Consider the following 18,555-nt stretch of genomic DNA (forward strand, 5'->3'; position numbering starts at 1 on the left):
CACTGCTCTCCGAGGTTAAGCTCCAGGGAGGCCTGCCTCAGGACAAGCTTGTACCAAAGTAAAGGTGTAAAACCAGAGTTATGATCGATTCATTTGCTAATCATGTTTTAGCCTCTGTGGCCAAAGAGGGCCAACCGCTGAACTGGAGTCAGGGAGGAGAGGAAGTATCCCAAGTTTTAAAAAGTCCCTCTGTCCGTTTACCTCCACCATGGCCTCCACCAGTCTGGGACTGGCAAGGCAAAAACCACTGCATCTGGCATGAGCATTCACAGAGGCATTGTGACCTGGTTCATCCTGCCTGCTCCTCATGGCCACTTCAGAGAATGGTGAGGGCAAACTGGGCTGTGTTCTGAGGTCTCTGAAAGTCACAGAGAGAAGACGGCTCCAGAGGTGCAACTGAGGCAGGACCTGGGTGTGGTAGGTCAGGCAGGGTAGGTGCAGGAGGTCCTCCAGGGAAGCGAGAGATTTCTGCAAATGACGACTGTGTCCCGAGACTGATGGGAGAATAGAAAACCATCAAGGTGGTCTCTTGCCCTAGTCACACCATGTAAATGGCAAGGCTGAGACCCAGGCTGCGTGCAGCGGCTGCTCCCTGAAGGCTCAAACCCTGTCCGCAGCGGAAGGAAGAGCACAGCCTCATGGCCGCTCAGGCCACCTCAGCTGTGCTATTTGAGCATCTACCTGCCTCTGTCTCTGCAATCGCATTTGCTTGTTTACAAGTTCAGGTGGGGCTGGGCTGGCAGGAGCGGGTTTGGCCGCACGGCGTGCAGCAGGCAGTTGCTATGGTTGGTGGTTCAGCTGGATCAGGCTTGGCTGCCAAGGGTTGGGGGCTGTGGTGAGGAGGTCTGTACCCAGCAACTGACTATTGTACAGAAGAGGGAACTGAGTTGTCAAATGCTGTGCACAAAGAAAAACACAGTGAACTGTTCCTTGTGCTTCTGCCTGGTAGCCTAAAATTGGAAACACTCAAAGGTCCACCAAAAATAATCTCAAAACCCTGGGTTCGACACCCCGAATGTTAAAAAAACAAAAGGGTGGGGTGGTGAGGAAGCAGTTAGACAGACTATGGTCCAGCTTTATATATGAGTTTATGCTACTGTTAAGAAATGTGTTAGCTGGGCTCCTTTAATCCCAGCACTCGAGAGACAAAGACAGGTGGATTTTTGTGAGGTCAGGTCCAGCCAGGGTCACATGGTGAGGCCTTATCTCAAAGTATATATACTATATATTTATAATACAAAATGTATAAGAAAAGAAAAATGAGCCAGCTTGTGGTGGTGGCGGCGGCGGCACACGCCTTTAATCTCAGCACTTGGGAGGCAGAGGCAGGTGGATCTCTGTGAGTTTGAAACCAGCCTGGTCTACAGAGTGAATTCCGGGACAGAGAAACCCTATCTCAAGAAACAGAGAGAAGGAGAGAGAGAGAGAGAGAGAGAGAGAGAGAGAGAGAGAGAGAGAGAGAGAGAGAGAGAGAGAGAGAGAGAGAGAGAAGAAACAAAATGTCACCCCACTGTTCTGCAAATAGTCTACACAGCCTTCAAGCATATGTTTCGTACACATAGAAAAGGGCCTGGAAGAATTTACTGCAAGCGATGGTTCAGGGGTTAAGATCACTGGCTGTTCTTCCAGAGGACCAGTTTCCAGCGTCTTCATGGCAGCTCACAGCCATCTGTAACTGACTGAGTTCCAGGTGGACCCAATGCTGCCTTCCAGTCTTCACAAAGACATTCATACAGGCAAGAGACCATATACATAAAAATAATCTTTAAAAAGGAATTTATTTTAAGCTGTTACTGGCAGTGACTTTGGAGACTTCTGTTTCTACTTTGTAAAACCATCATCCAGGGACTGAGGATGTAGCTGTAGAGGGTTTATCTGGAGTGCACGAAGCTCTGGGTTCAATGCCCACCACCTCACAAGCCCAGAGCAGTGGTGCGTGCCTGTGATCTCTACTCGGGAGATAGAGACAGGTAGATCAGAAGTTTAAGGCCGTCTTTGGCTACATAATAAATTTGAGGCCTTATCTCAAAGTAATGCAATAAAAATAAAGCCCCAAGTATAGAACATTGCACAAATGAGTAAGATTAGTAGTTGAGCCAATTTTCTATGGATCTATGCTTTCATATATTAATTTTATGATTTGTAAAAGAATTATTGCAATGTAAAAAAATCCCAGAATATCCAAATACAAGCAATTCTTCCATAAACGTAGCATGAAAATTATTGTAGTGTGTCTGAGGCCACAACACAGCAGTCCCCTTGCTGGCAGCCTAAATGGCTTTGGCTGCACAACATAACTCTTGTACGCTGGGATCCAGAATGTTAGTAGCGTCTGCCCCTCTGCCCTGTGGTGGGTCTGGATTGACAACAGCAAGGAGAAGCATCTGGAAACAGCTCTGGTGTTCCCCCTCTGTCCTTCAGAGAAAAGCAACTGCAGGTGTGCTGGCCTCCCAGGCCTGTCCACAGGAGGAAAGGGGGCTCCCACACCAGGCCTCTCTCATCCTTACTCATCGCTCTCCCAACCACAGCAGCTCCTCCGCACCTATAGGAAGTGGGCGACTTGTTTTCAGAAAGAGATTCCCCAGCTCTTGTGGGCTGAGCAGCAGATCCGAATCTACCACCCAGTCAAAGAGAAAGAGAGAAACAGCCCTGGGTTCGCAGGCCTCTCCAGGTGGTAAAGGACAAAGAGATTGCCTCTGTCATTTCTTGGGAAACCTCCTCGGTTCGTCACTGACACTCTTCAGGACATGAGTCACTGTTTCTTGGAGTTTTCCCATCGCGTGGTGCGTGGACTCAGATCTGAATCCATCGCCTCAAATCTAGGGTAGAGGACAGATGTGCGTGGCACCTCTGTTTTTGTTATTGTTGTGTTTTTGCTGTTGTTTTAGGGAGGTTGTTATTCCCTTTGGTATTGGCTTGTGTTGTCTTTTTGAGATTGGGTCCCCTGTAGTCCTGGCTGACAATGTGCTGTGCAGCCTTGAATGTCACTGAACTGCAGAGTCCCCTGTCTCCCTTCCTCCACCTCAGGAGCGCTGTTTCAAGGAGCATGCCCCGTGCCTGGCTGTTTGGTTTGAGACAGTCTGTTCCTTGTGGGGGGATCTTCAAATATACTTATTTGGGTCACCTTCCACAGCTCTCCCTGTGCATGGGCCAGGGGTATAACATGGACAAGGCAAAGCCAACAGGGCCCTAGGGCCTTGCTCACAGGCACTTAGCAAAAAGACTTCTCAGTGTCCTTTTCACTAGCCAGAGCCATGGCCTATAGCAGCCCACAGGCTTTTTCCTGTCATCTGTTCACATAGCCTAAGTCCTGATGCAGAAAACTAAGCAAAGAAACCGAGTAAAATGCTGTTTAGAGGTCTTCATAATCCCAATGGCAGATTCTACTGAGTGAGCCCGAGCACTTCCCTCCTGTGGCTGCCCCTCTGGCAGCTCCCCGCCCATGTGCTTTCTGTGCTCCCGAGGCCATCAGGTACCTGGCAGCGCCCAGTCTACCCAGCATGAGTGACACAAGCTTGGTGACCATAGAAAGAACACAAGCTCAGCGACACAGCTGTCCATGGAGCACTCGTATCCCAGCCGTGAAGATTCGGCACAGACACTTCCCTCAACCCCAGGAACTGACATTCATGGAGGACTTTGACTCAAGGCCAGCATTTGAGAATAACCTGCCTAGATGTGTCACTGACTACCCCTTAGTTCCAGCCCTGGACAAATGAACAGAAAAATGCCCGGATAGGATGGCCTGAGGCAGAAGGCATAAACTGGCTTCCAGGAGTCTCAGCAGACTCTCACGGGAGATTTTTGTGAAGGTCTCTGTGGTTGGGTGGGGGTAAAGACATGAGGGGAAGAATTGAGTTGGTGTGGGTTGGGGGTGGAGGCCCACCTTCCCCAACACTCCCCTCCCCAGCACCTCCAGCATCCTGTAGACCTGAAGCCAGGCTCACGGCAGGCCATGACCCCAGTGCTCCACCCCACCCTTACCACAGGCTTCTGGCACCCGCAGGGAACATGCAGAGGGGAGCACAATGGAAACTCAACCATTCTAAAGCTCTGCCTGCCTTCAAGCCTGGACAAGAGAAGGGAAGTCTGAAGCCGACCCCTCCATCACCCAGAAGCCGTACTTAGACATGCGGAAGTAGAATGGCGTCCGTAGGCAAGCAGGCTGGTGTGGGAAACCTTTGGTGGGTTCTCCATCCCATACTGGTCTGCCTGATGCTGTAGGAGGCAGCAGAGACAAGGACAAAGACTGGGCTTAGGGAAGAGCCAGGTTCTCCTGGGCCAGGCAGCCTGACAGCTTACCTAGGACACAAAGGAGTCGTCATGGGAGAGGCAATAAGCTCGTCATGTTTTTAGCTATAGAATTTGAGGGTGAGCACGTCTGCACACAGACAAGTGGGATCCAGGGAAAGTTTTCCTGATTATCACAAACACTGGCGTCTCAGTGAACCACTAGATTTCAACCTGGCCAATCTTGTTGGATGTTAATTCCAAACATGTCCACTCTAATCTTCTCTCGTTTTAGTATCCAACCTCCATTAAGACCCCGAGTGTGTCTGTGTTGAAGGGAGGAAGGCTGACTCATTCTTCTTGCTATGACTTCTGTCTACTTCAAATCTTTTTTCGGTTTGTTGTTGTTAGCTTGTTTTGTGACTGTATAGCCCAGGCTATCCCCAAGCTGGTGATGATGGTTCTGCCTCCTGAGCACTGGAGTCACCACCATGCCCTCCTGCCGAGCTCATTTTCAAAGCATGAGTTGTGACCTGGGCCCAGTCAAGAACGCCTTTTCTAAGCCTGGCAGTGACGGCACACACCTTTAATCCCAGCATCCAGGAGGCAGAGGCAGGCGGATCTCTGAGAGGACAGCCTGGTCTACACAGTGAGTTCAAGACAGCCAGGGCTACACAGAGGAACACTGTCTCGGCAAAGCAAAAAAGCAAAAGAATAGCCAAGTGTGGAGAGATACACACCTGTCATCCTAGCACTCAGGACTTGGAGGCAGGAGGGCCACAAATTAGAAACCAGCCTGGGCTGCATAGCAAGCTCCAAGACGACACCCTGGTTAGCACAGTGACACCTTTTCCCAAACAAATGTTGGAGACAAATGAAAACTGTCATTGGCATACATACGTCCCTGGGTAAGTGAAGTATTAAAAGGGTAAAGCCAGCCAGGTGCAGTGGTGCATGCCTATCATCACAGCACTTAGGAGGTGGAGGCAATTGGATCAGAAGTCTAAGGTCAGACTCAACTTCATATTGAACTGGAGACAAGAGACCCTGTCTCAAGAGCTGCTTACTGGGGGCCAGTGACTAAGGTATTGCCGATGCCGGGAAGATGTGCACCAGCTGTGCGGAAAAGAACTTGGTTACACGCTCTGTGACAGTTAAAGTGAAAGGCGCCATCTAACTCAACTGTCCTGGGATGAAACCCCAGTGCCTGAGAAGCATCATTCCATAAGAATTAAACAAAGAGTATCACCCCGATATCATTTTGGGGGTGGTGCAAAATAACTGGTAATAACCCCAAGTTCATCAAGAAAGAATCACTAAGTAAGTGTTGGTTAGGCACACCCCAAAGTGTTGTAAACCACCAAAAGAATTACTTAGGAAAAACTAGAGAGCCGTGAGATGGCTCATTGCATAAGGGTCCTCAGGTCTAATGGCCAAAGTTCCATCACTGGGACACACAATGTGAAAGGAGAGAACTAATACCCTCGAATTGTCCTCTGACCTCCATGCATGCTGTGTGTAGTGCACAATACACTTGTGCAAACACACATACACACACACACACACACACACACACACACTCGAGCTCAGACTAGGTAGGTAGGTAGGTAGGTAGGTAGGTAGATAGATAGATATAAAAAATTATTTTAAAAAATGAATAAGCAAGATTGCCAGAGTAGACAGACTCAGCTTCCAATGGTTAGATTTACAGTCTTTCGACTTTGTGATAGCATGCATTCTTTGAGTTTTGAGTTCCAGTCTTTCCCTGGTTAGTAAGATACAATGTGTGTGACAGCATGCATTCTTTGAGTTTTGAGTTCCAGTCTTTCCCTGGTTAGTAAGATACAATGTGATAACACTTTTCAGAAGCCGAGCAGCAACAGCAAGCTGTGGCTCACAGTGGGCCACAAGGTCGTCAGGGAAAGCAAACGGCACCTCCCGATGCACAGTGCAGCTGCACGGAGCGGGGGGGGGCCGGGGAGAGGGGGCAGCAGACTAGGAAGATTCTTTTCAACCTAGGGTATTTTCAAGTCAGGATAAGTTGATTGGGACATAAAAGAGCACCATGAAATACTTAGGGAGGAAAAGAGGGATCCAGAAAATGTAAAATATGACCCATTTTTATAAAAAACTTCGTCACTCACAGAAAACAGAACTCTGAATCCCCAGCCAAGTGTCATGCCAGGAGGCAAATGCCACCCAGAGCGGAATACCCCAAGGCCACACTATGTATGAGAAAAAAGCAAAATGTCCCCTGTAAAAAAAAAAACTTCATTTCATTAAGTAGCAAAGGACACTTACTTTTAAATTATTCCTCTTTTTGTTTTTATTAACTGACTTAAATCTAACAATGTTTTTGCTTGTTTTTTGAACATTCTAATTCCAAAAGACATCAAAGGTGGCTCACAAAACCAGACACAAAGGGAGCTGTATGACTAAGAGAGCCAGGGACTGGAAGGTGACATGGAAAGTCAGGGACAGGCGAGATGACCTCCTGAATCTAGGTAAGCATTTCACTACTGAGCCACCTCTAGTCCTGGGTCACCCAAGTTTCGACAAGTGTCCACAAGAGCACACAATGGTGGAGGATAGTGTCTTCGATAAATAGTGTTGGAAAAACACCCCACACTAAATGTCAACTCACAGCTGGCAAAGACTGAATATACCAAAGTCATGAAATTCCTAGATGAGGCGCCTGGAGAGATGATGGCTCAGTGGTTAAGAGCACTGACTACTCTCCCAGGAGACCTGGGTTCAATTCCCAGCACCCACATGGCAGGTCACAACTGTCTGTAACTCCAGGTCCAGGGGATCTGACACCTTCACACCAATGCATATAAAGTAAACAAGTTAAATAAACTAAAAATAAATTCCTAGATGAGAACTCATCAGTTAAGCTCCTTTGTGCTGGTCTTGATTTCTCAATTATGAGAAAAAAAAACTCAGACAGTGACGGTGACAAGAAATACAGGGCCTGCATTTATAAACTAAGATGTTCCTACACAGTCTAAGCATCATCAGCTAAATGAGATGACAGCAAAATACTTGTCAATCACAATCTGATGAGGGTTAAGGTCCCCAAATTATAAAGCCTAGTGACGAAAACTAATGGTGGTAATAACTTGATTTCAAATGAAGAAAGGCAGGACAGAGAAAGGCTGTTCTGAGGGTATAGGTCGATTGGGAGAGGGCTTGCCCAGCACACATGTTCTGGGTTGGAGCCGTAGCTCTGCATAAAAACAGGTGTAGTGGAGCGCACTTGTGGTGTTAGCACTACAGAGGTGAAGGCAGGAAGATCAGGAGCTCAAAGTCATCCTCAGCTACGTCAGCAAAAATTAAGGCAGCCTGCTTTACATGAGACTCTGTCTCAAAAAATTATATGAAATAAAGTGCCAGCAAGATGGCTAAGCAGGTAGAGGTGCCTGGCACCCAATGGTGTGAGCCCGGTGTCCTGAAAGTCACGTAAAGCAGAAAGGAGACAGACTGCACAGTGTCTTCCTCTGACCTCCACAAGGGGAGCACCATAGCGTGTGTGAATGAGTACACGCACACGTGTGTGAATACACACACACACACACACACACACCCTTATACACACATTGTACATATCTACCCACACAATGTAATAAGCAAAGCTTAAAAATACAGTAAAATAGTAAACAAAGAAAGGCACCACACAGACATGGCTTAAAAGATATAAAAATGACTAAGATCGCCGGGAGGTTTGGTAAACGCCTTTAATCCCAGCACTCAGGAGACAAAGGCAGGCAAATCTCTGTGAGTTTGAGACCAGCCTGGTTCCAGGACAGCCTCCAAAGCCACCGAGAAACCCTGTCTGGGAAAACCAAAAAAAAAAAAAAAAGACTAAGGTCTGTGTGGAAAAGTTATCAACATCACTAATAATCAAAGACAAATGGAAACCAATACAGTGTGGCCTCATACCCGAAAGCTGGCCACTGTCAAAGTGGTAAACATTGCTGAGGATGTAAAGACCCTTATCTCAGTGTTGGGAGGGATGTAGGTTGCTGCAGCATTGTGGAAACAGTATGGAGGTGCTTAGGAGATGAAAACGTAGGGGCGGCAGGATGTTTCTGCTGGTGAAACCATTTGTTATCAACCCTAACACGGCAGGAGAGAACCAACATCTGAACACTGTCCTCTGACCTCCATCTGCATGCACGAGGGCACACCTAAATATCTAAATATGTTCTTTAAAAGAGCAAAGAAAGAAGGGAATGGAGAGACGGCTCAGTGGTTAAGAGCACAGACTACTCTTCCAGAGAACCCAATGCACAGCTCACAACCACTTTTAATTCCAGCTGCATGTGATCCAACACCATCTTCTGACTTCCAAGGGCGCCTGCACTCACACGCACAAATCCTAACACATACACATAACTGAAAAGGGTAATAAAATAAATACTTCTGAAAAACCTGATAACATGAATCAACTAAAAGTAGATTTACCATGTGGCACAGGAATCCCTCTTCTAGTCTTTGGTCTCTGTGTTCATTGCAACACCATCCACAATACTCAAGATATGGAAGCAACCTATATATCACTTGATGAAGAAAATGTGGTTCATACAATACACAATGGACTATTACCGCAATGTGAAAAAGAATATCCCACTGTTTGCCACAACATGGATGGGCTTGGAGGACATTATTCTCAGTAAACTAGTAATGGGAGAAAAAATAATGTATAATCTCACTTAGATGTGGATTCAAGAAACAAAAGCTAAGCTCAAGAAGATAGATAAGGAAACAGTGGTTACCACAGTTGGGGGTGGGGGAGGAAATAGAGCCATGCCTGTCAAAGGACACAGATCACCAGTCATGAAGGAGGAGCAGGCTTGGGGACTACAGTTAACTGAATTGTATTGTTTGGAGGATTTTTTAAATTTAAATTAGAAACAAGCCTGCTTCATATGTCAATCCCAGCTCCCGCTCCCACCCCTCCTCCCCCACCTCTCACCAGCCCCCCATTCCATCTTCTCTCTGCTCCCTGGGAAGGGTGAGGCACTCCATGGGGGATCCCCAAAGTCTGTCACATCATCTGGGGCAGGGCCCAGGCCCTCCCTGTTTGGGGGATTTTTAATAATTCTTGTCAGGAAAAAGGTAAAGATATGCAATGACAGATATGCAATCTTCCTCACCATTGTGACCAGTGACTGACATCTCTCACAGCACTGTGCTGTAGTTGTAGCATATACACGCAAAATTTATTAAGAGCCATGATCACAGTGCTGGGGAAGGAGCCCAGGGCATGTTGGTGACACTAACACCTGAACTACAGCCCCAGCCCTACAGTGGACTCTTAAACCTAAACAGTGAGCATAAACTACTACACACCTAGGAGATCCAGAGACGGCTCCATGGTTAAGAGCACTCGCTGCTCATCCAGAGGACTGAGATGAGTTCCCAGCAATGCTCTCAGTGGCTCACAGCCACCTGTAACTCCAGCTCCAGGGGATCTGATCCTCTTCTGGCCTCCATGGGCACCTTCCGCATGTGAGCAACACACAGACACATACACACACACACACACAATTACATACTTATATGAACTGAATCCTGAGGATGGGGCAGATATTATATCATATCTACACATTATGTGGGATTATCTACATGTGAGAAGAATGGATTACAGAGCAAGCAGAAAGACTTGCACTATGATTGTCCTGGAGTTTAAGAAGCCACAGAAGAGAGGTGATTTTCACCTTCCTGCCCATGTTTGGATGGTACACCTTTCAGTGTAGCATAGTTATAACTGGATAAAAGGACAAAAGCAACCTTAGTTCTAAAGAAAAAAAAAGCATTCCTGTGTTTTTCTGTGCAAAATGTACAATGAAAAGAATTGCTTTGTTGGGAAGTCATGACAAAGCCGGAAAAATGTGGAGGTTAGAAAGGGGTCACAATTGGAAAGAGTTTAAGAAGTCCTGGGGAGCCAGGTGGTGGTGGTTCATGCCTGTAATCCCAGCTCTTGGGAGGCAGAGGCAGTCAGACCTCTGTGAGTTCAAGGCCAGCCTGGTCTACAGAGCAAGTTCCAGGACATCAAAGGCTAAAGAAAAAAGAAAAGTCATGACCAGCCATCATGGTGGCATTGAGCTGAAGTCCCATCAAGAGAATCAAGACTTCAAGGTCTCCCTCCCTGACAAGGTAAGTTGGAGGCCAGTCTAAGATACGGGCACCCTGTCTCAAAAAGACAACAAACAAAAAAGGCACAACACACAACAGATTTTATTATGCCTGGAAAATAAACCCTAAAAAGAAAAAAAAATCACCAAACAAAAGTAGGGTTAAAAATTTCCAAATTGTAAATGAATTCATCTACTTTCTGTAACCATGTGAAAAATATATCTGTGAATCCAATCGAACACTCTCTCTCTCTCTCTCTCTCTCTCTCTCTCTCTCTCTCTCTCTCTCTCTCTCTCTCTCTCTCTCTCAGACAGAGGCACACACAGGCAGACATCAAACCTGCTTTCTCTCTCAAGTACAACACACACACACACACACACACATCTATTGTTGGAGAAGTCTTGCTACATGTAATCTCATTAAAAGTGGCCAGATGGACAATGTTTACTAACAAGGGTCTCGTTCATTAGTCCCTGCCTGTGTTCATTAAAGACCTGTTGTGTGACCAGCGCTGTGTAGTTTAACTGCACTTCCACAACCAACCCCTTACAACATATCACTCTTCTGTTTTACAAAGAGGACCCTGCTCTTTGTTCAGCCTGTTCTGCTTCAAGGAAGTGGTATTTTTAATTGTCACACTTTGTACCCGGCCAGGGGCATAAGATGGCATCTTTGCTGAGGGCGAAGCTGCTGAGTTAGGATTCTTTCTGTGTGGCTGGGCTCTGGTAATCCATCTAATTTTCCTTGTCATTCTTGCTGTGTCTCTTGCTTTTCCCAAATGCCTATGAGTGACCCAGACCCAGAAACCCTGCCGATTTCAACATTGTCCTTGTGTACTCACTGGTCAGTGGTTCCTGTTTACCAAGTTTCTCAGAATAGCTCACTGTTTGCAAGACGTCCACATTTTAGAGTTTGTCTTTACTTCAAAACAATTTGGGGGTATTGCCACTGTTCTTGCTTGCCACTAGAAGCAGATGGTGAAAACCTACTGTTGTAACTTTAAAAGACAGCTCAAGTGACAGAGTTCAAGAAGAGGGTTTATTATTATTATTATTATTATCAAGGGAAAAGGGGAAAAGGGAGGGGGGAGACCAGCCTCTGAGGACAGGAGCAGCAGGAGAGAGGAAAGAAAGGAGAGGAGAGAGGGAGAAGGAAAGGAGAGAGGGGGAGGGAGGGAGGAGGTAGGCAGGGTCCTTTTAAAAGGGAATGTAGTGAATAGGAACAGGTGGTGTTCTTAGTGGCTGCAGCTGAGGGCGTATCCTGTCTGGACCCCAAGGACAGGCCAGTACAAATGCCTAAATACTAAAACTTACCACATTTCCATTTCAGAGCATAGAGGAATCAGTTGAGGACTTCACTGGAGACTTCCTCCCAGATGGATAGCTTCCATAGTGCCAGAACATGCCATGCAGGCTGCCAGGGGAAAATTGTCACCATCAGTCTCACTCGATGGCAGACCACGTGTGGTCTACTGCCAACATACCAGGCATGATGGACACACTGGGGTAGCAGCGGCACAAGTGTTGCAGGGCAACAAGTTACTTCCTGATTGGATTTAAAGCCTTTCTACGGGAGATAATTCATTTCCGCTGCTGCAAACCTGGTCATAAGCCCATGGCTGGGCGCTCAGAGTTCCCAATGGGGACACTACTGCAGTTGTTTTGCTCAATAGAGTTCTTCTTTTTTAATGTTCATTGTTGAGAAGCAGACATTGGCATCATAGTTCTGTCACCCAGTCACACAACTAGGAGGGAGCTGCTGGCTAGCTAGGGTGCAAGGGCAACCCCCTCTCGATGCCTTCCCTTGCTGAAGCTCAGATAGCCTCCTTGAAGCAGGAGCAGAGCTAGAAAGAAAGCTCTCCTACTGGTACCATGGAGCACCCACCAAGACCACACTTCCTCCCTGGTTTTCAGGGGTATATTAACATAAGATAATGACACTTTCTGAAAGCCACCTGAAAATAGGGGTGCCTCAACCTGCTTGGTCTCCAGATTTGTCAGAGTGAGAGGATGCTGTCTGGGATATTTCCCTCCACAAGCTCCGGTCAGAGATGACCCCATTCAGGTAAGAGCTTCAGTTCATGACCAAATGATGTCTTGTGTCTTCTCCTGGAGGGCGGGGTCTGCAGCAGCAACTTGTTGCATGCGTGTCTTCATAGACGGCTGGCAGACATGGGCTGTGCCATGAAGCCTGCCTCGGCTGGGCAATGGCAATACAATGTGGGCAAGGGGTGAGCAGAAGGGCAGGGCAGCGGTCCTTTCTGGAAGGCTCCCCCGCCTCCCATTTGCCATGAGGGCCATTTAGACCCATAGGTGAGAGGAGAGAAAAAGGCTCAGCGCTTTTCTTTGCTTATGTTGAGGATGCACTTTTCTTTTGGTCTCCCTTTCCCCACCTATGGCATCAGGGGTACAGGGAACTGACCAGGCTCCAGCCCCGGCTTCCAGGTCCACTCCTGAGCCCAGAGCATCTGCTTGCTGTGTTCTTTCTCACCTGGCACATGCCCAGGGCAGCCAATGACCGACTCTAGCACAGGGACAGCATTCCTGCCACAAGCCCTGTCTCTGTGTGCCTGGGTTTACTGTGACAGTTACCAACTCAAGTGGGGTCACATTAAAATGACCAAAGAGTCCACTGTGGCCTAGACTCCCAAAGGGTATGAAAATGGAAGTGGCTGAGAGGGACCTCGGAGGAGAGAGCAGCTGCCTCCCGGGAGTTCAGGGGAGTCAGACAGAGCCTCTGCCCCCAAACCCCAGGCTCCCAGCTGCACACCTGCAGCCTTTATTGTGGGGATGTTATATAGGGCAGCTCCCCACCCTACAACACCCCTAAACCTTTGTGCTTGTCGGGGCTGAAAGAGCTAGCTCAGAAAGCAGGCATGCCCGTTACCCCAGTTAGTTCCCAGCCTTCTCCAAGAGCCCAGGCCATCTCAGGCTCATTCTCTCCTCTTTGTCCTTTCTAGTTAGCTCTGCCTCACTGACCCGTCACCCTCAAGGCTCACACTGTCTTCTTGAGTACTGCTTAACCCTGCACAGCACGCATACACATGAGTGCACAATAAATATATCAACATCAAACAGCAAATAGGGGTTTGGTCCTTGCTACATGAGAGCTCCAATTAGGTTTGGGGTTTTTGTTTGTTTGTTTTTGTTTTTGTCTTTGTTTTTGGGTTTTTGTTTTGTTTTGTTTTTTGAGACAGGGTCTCATGTTGCTCGGGCTGGCCTTGAACTTGGAGGACGGCAGGCTAACAGGCTTAGACCAACAGACAGCTCTGTTTGTCTTTTTCTTCTCTGTGTTGAACCTACAGCCTCATACAGGGTAGTCAAGCGCTCCACCAATAAGCAGTATCCTTAACATCAGAAAACTTTAAGAATCGGTCTTGACAAATGTAATAGGGTTCTACTTGTAGAAGATACCCAGGGGTCAAATTGATAGAAACAAAAAGCACAACAGAGAGATGAGAACCCCAAGTTAGTGTTTAGTGAGTTTGACTTTGTAGCTTCTGCTTAGGAAGTTAGAAAAGTTATGAGATCCTGCCTCAGGGGGAAAGAAGTAGACAGCATCCCCAGGGAATAATGCCTGAGGTGGTGGTCTTTTGGCCTGTGAGCACACACACACAAACCCACACATAAAAATGTGCATAACACACACACACACAGACATACACAACCAAAAGACTTCCAACTTCTGTGGATGAAGAGAGGTCAAGTTCATGGACACAGAAACCAGAATAGTGGTTTCTGAGCATGGGGTAGGGTACTGAATCTGTGTTTAGTGAGTCCCGAGTTCCTGCTTAAGACAGCGAAGAGGTTCTCATCCACCTGTGATGGATGGAGGTGATGTCTGAGGATGGGGTAGAGCACTGAATGTGTGTTTAGTGAGTCCCGAGTTCCTGCTTAAGACAGCGAAGAGGTTCTCATCCACCTGTGATGAATAGTGATGGCTGCATATGGAGGGGGCGGAGCTTAATGCCACTTAGCACAGCCGAGGCGAATCTTAGTCTGTGTGTGTTTAAATACAAATACTAACACTAGATAACCCCTGAATTGTGTGACAACCTGTGAACAAAGCCAGGCAAGGGGGAAGACAGTGCTGGACCACCGCCTCGGTGTGCGACGGTGAAGGCCGGAGGGAGGAGTATGACTCTGTCACCCGCACAGCTCCCTGGCGAGGCAACAGGCTTCCTTTGCTCTTTTGTCTTCCTTTTATATACATTATTTCTTCTTGTGAATTCTCTTTAAACTTTGAAGTTCCTTTAAAAATAATCATAGCAAAACTCAGGCATGGTAGTAGTAAGAGCCATAATCCCAGGACTGGCAGGTGGAGGCAGGAGGATCAGAAATTCAAGGTCACCCATGGTTACAGAACAAGTTTAAGTCCATCTCAAAAGAAAAAGTAATTGTAACAACACGCACTGTATATTACTTGTAGAAGTTTAGGAATAGAAGCAAAAGAGCTTACATTTTAAAAGCATTTTCATGTCATCATAACCATGTTGGGTGTTTATGAAATGTGCCATAAACAGTATCCACCTCTGTACATGTCTTTCACAGTTCCAGTACTTGACGCCGATGCTCAGAGTCATGCTGGCTGTTCCTCTCGGGTAGCCCGTCAGCTGCTGCCCGTGTTTGCATCTGTGCACCGCTCCTTGCTGAGCCTAAGATTTCACCCGCTAGAGCAGACGTCCATGTAGGAACGACCGTGCACATGGGTGCAAACATTTTCATAGACTGGCCCTTTTAATAAGAATAATTATAATTTATGGCATACAGGGTCTTACCGCCCCCCCACACACACACACGAAAAACAAAACCAACCAAACAAAAAACAGTTTCATGTATCCCAGACTGGTTCTAACTCACTGTGTGGCCAAAGATGATCTTGAACTCCCAGGCCTCCTGCCTCCACCTCCCGAGTGCCGGGAGCACAGGTGGGCACCGCCCTGCCTCCACCTTCCGGGTGCCGGGAGCACAGGTGGGCACCTCCCTGCCTCCACCTCCCGGGTGCCGGGAGCTCAGGTGGGCACCGCCCTGCCTCCACCTCCCGGGTGCCGGGAGCTCAGGTGGGCACCGCCCTGCCAGGCCTGTTTTTCCCTCCGCTTGCTAGGAGTTTGTTGCTGAGTTGGTTGAGTCCTTACTGCTTTGGATATCAGTCCTTTGCTGGAAGCTCTGCAGCTATTTTCTCCCGTTCTGCAGACTGCCTCGTCACTGTTTCCAATGCTGAAATAATTCATTTGTCAATTTTTGGTTCTTTTGCCTGTGTTGGGGGGGGGTGATATTAAAAAAAAACATCTCCCCATTTTTGTACTACAGATTGTCATTTGGTTTTATTTTATCAGTGTGTGTGTTGCACATGTGTATGCAAGTGTGCCATGCACCTGTGTGGAGTTCAGAGGACAACTTTGCAGAGTTGGTTCTCTCCTTCTACCTCTATATGGGTCCTGGGTATCAAACCCAGGCTTGTGCAGCAAGCTCCTCTACCTGGTCTTGCTGGTCCAAGTCACAGCTTTTTAGTATCTGATTTCAGATTTGCCTTCTGAGCCACCACTACTCCCCCGCACAGTGTCACCCTTCCCCATGCCGTGTTGGGGGGTGGGGAGTGTCATCTTTTCAGCACCAATACAACTAACTTCACATAAGATTGCCACAGCTCTTTCCCCCATTTTTCAAATGATCAGGTATGCATCGTACAGAGTGACCGGGTTTCCTTCTGCATTTCCACGCTTGTGTCATCGTCACATTCTCCATTACCCCCTTCCTTGCCCCCTCTCAGCCACCATCACTGTCCCCTCGTTTTTCCTCATAGACCCCCTTCCATTTTCATGTTTCATTTTAAAAAGTAGAGATTCTATATATGAGCACAAGCATGTGGGGCCATCTTCCCGAGTCAGGCTTATTCTTTTTAACACAATGGTCCCCAGCTCCATCCATTTTCCCACGAATGATGTCACTTCCTCTCCTTTATGACTGTGTACACAACGACTACATTTCTTCATCTACTGATGCACATCTAGGTGGCTCCATATCTTAGCTATTTAGGTACATTTTATTTTCAGGAATATACCCTGGAGGGGGTGACACCGAAGCTACCTGGTGGTTCAATCGTTCTTGTTTTGCGAACTCTCCATATTGATTTCCATAGTGGCCGGCAGCTTCTGATTCTATTAATAATATGCAATAGGGGCTGCTTTCTCCCATGTTCTGGCCAGCACTTGCCTGTTTTCTTTTGTCGGTTTTTAAATTATATTTATTCAGTGTGTGTGCGTGTGTGTGTGTGTGTGTGTGTGTGTGTGTGCGCGCGCGCGCGCACAGACAGACAGCCCATGTGTGGAGGTCAGAGGATGACCTGTGGGAGTTGGCTGGAACATCAGGCTTGACAGCAAGCACCTTTATTGACTGAGTCATCTTACTTGCCCTTGGTTTTACTTCTTTTCGTTTTTCTTTTCTCTTTCCCTTTTCGTTTTCTGTCCTTTTTTCTTTTCTTTTTTCTTTATTGAGGAAGAGTCTGTCTATGTGACCCTTGATGTCCTGGAACTGACTAGGTTCACTATGTAAACCAGGCTGGCCTCAAACTCAGAGATCTGCCTGCATCTGCCCCCCACATATTGGGATTAAAGGCGTGCACCACCATGCCTGACCGTTGTTTTCTTAGTGAAATCCATAGTGATAAGTAAGGTGGAGTCCTAATAGAACTTTGGTGGGATTTCCGGATAGGTTGTCAAAATCTTAACAGTGTGCATTTCCCAGATGGATGCCCTTTAATTTGAACATACAGACTCATGTTTACAGAGCTGAAGCAGAGCATGTATGTTGTAAACACAGCAGGAACTCTAAAACCGGGCCCCCAATGTGCTGTTCTGTGCTGTGCTCGGGGACAAATCAGGGCACAATGACTCGAGGTTGTGCAGAGTTGCTGGACCTGATATAGGAGAGGCAAGGGCTCTGACCCAGGTCACGGGACAGAGCCTGAAGCAGCGCTCAACTCAGCATCAGTTTTCCCATGGGGGCAGAGCAGGAAAAGCCCACCGGAAGGTCAGGGGACGGGGGTAGAGGTTTTCGAAGCCCAGCCAGCCAAAGGCTCACTGGAGAGAGCTGTGTATGTAGGTGGGGAGGGGGGCGCTACCCCTGTTACCCATGGCTGAGCTAGGGGCTTGCTAAAAGTGAAACTGATTTTTGGAAGGTTCTGGAGGCGTTTGCTGCAGGAGAGTAGATGTTCCACTCCGGGGTCCACACTAGCTTCAAAACAGTGCCTCTTTTTGTTTTCAGCTTCTGAGGCCCCTCAATTGTCTCTGCTACTTCTAGATGTTTCTGAGGTTTCAGCAAGCCACAGCATGTCCCAGCCTAGACAGAGGCAGTATGAAACCCAATGTGAGTTGACTCAAACAGGCTTCTCCTGCTTCCCTCAGCACAAGGCAGCTGGGAATGGCAAAGCCTCCTGCAGGCTCGGGGTCTTCTCATTGCCCAGGGAGCGCTTTCTATTCCTTCTGACCAAATGAGGCAGACATCAGCGAGCCTTTTGGCAGATGAGGAACAGAACCAGAGGTTCAGGGCATACTGAAAATCACACAGAATTACGTGTAAAGTTTTTGCAAAATTTGCCATCAATCAGAAACCTCAGATTCCAAAAGGCACAAATAGAGCTACAAGCTCAGACCACAAAGAAATAAAATTATATATGAAAGGGAGTATAAGCGAGGGCGAAGTGAAACCAGGGGTGGAAAGAAAAGCTTATTAGGGATCAGTCTGCCAAGACTGTGTGTGGGGGGGGCAGAGAAACACAAAATGGCAGAAAAGCAAGCAGAATTTATATGACAGTCAACAGGGTGGGGTTTCTGAGCTGATACAAGCTGTTCCGATTGACCCGGAACTAGATGCCCTTGCCCAAGGCAGATTAAGGAAGGTTCCTGGTAAAAAGAAACCTGCCTTTTGAGACCTGCTTTCTGATAACTAGAAAAATGCCTTTAGGCTTCTGTTTCTCAGCCAGAGGCAGGCTGTTTGGGGCATTGCCATCAGCAGGGCCCTGGTGGTGCTGCTTTGGCCTAACAGAAGGGGAAATCCACAAGGAAATTACAAACCTATTTTAATAACTCAGAATAACTGACAAACATTGAAATTGCAGACTATCTCAGAATCACTGTGTCACAACAAAAATGTAGACAGGACCTGAATGTACACCTAATTAAGCAAA

The sequence above is a fragment of the Mesocricetus auratus genome, unplaced genomic scaffold, assembly GCF_017639785.1.
Source record: "Mesocricetus auratus isolate SY011 unplaced genomic scaffold, BCM_Maur_2.0 Super-Scaffold_100676, whole genome shotgun sequence".
NCBI classification, from domain to species: Eukaryota; Metazoa; Chordata; class Mammalia; order Rodentia; family Cricetidae; genus Mesocricetus; species Mesocricetus auratus.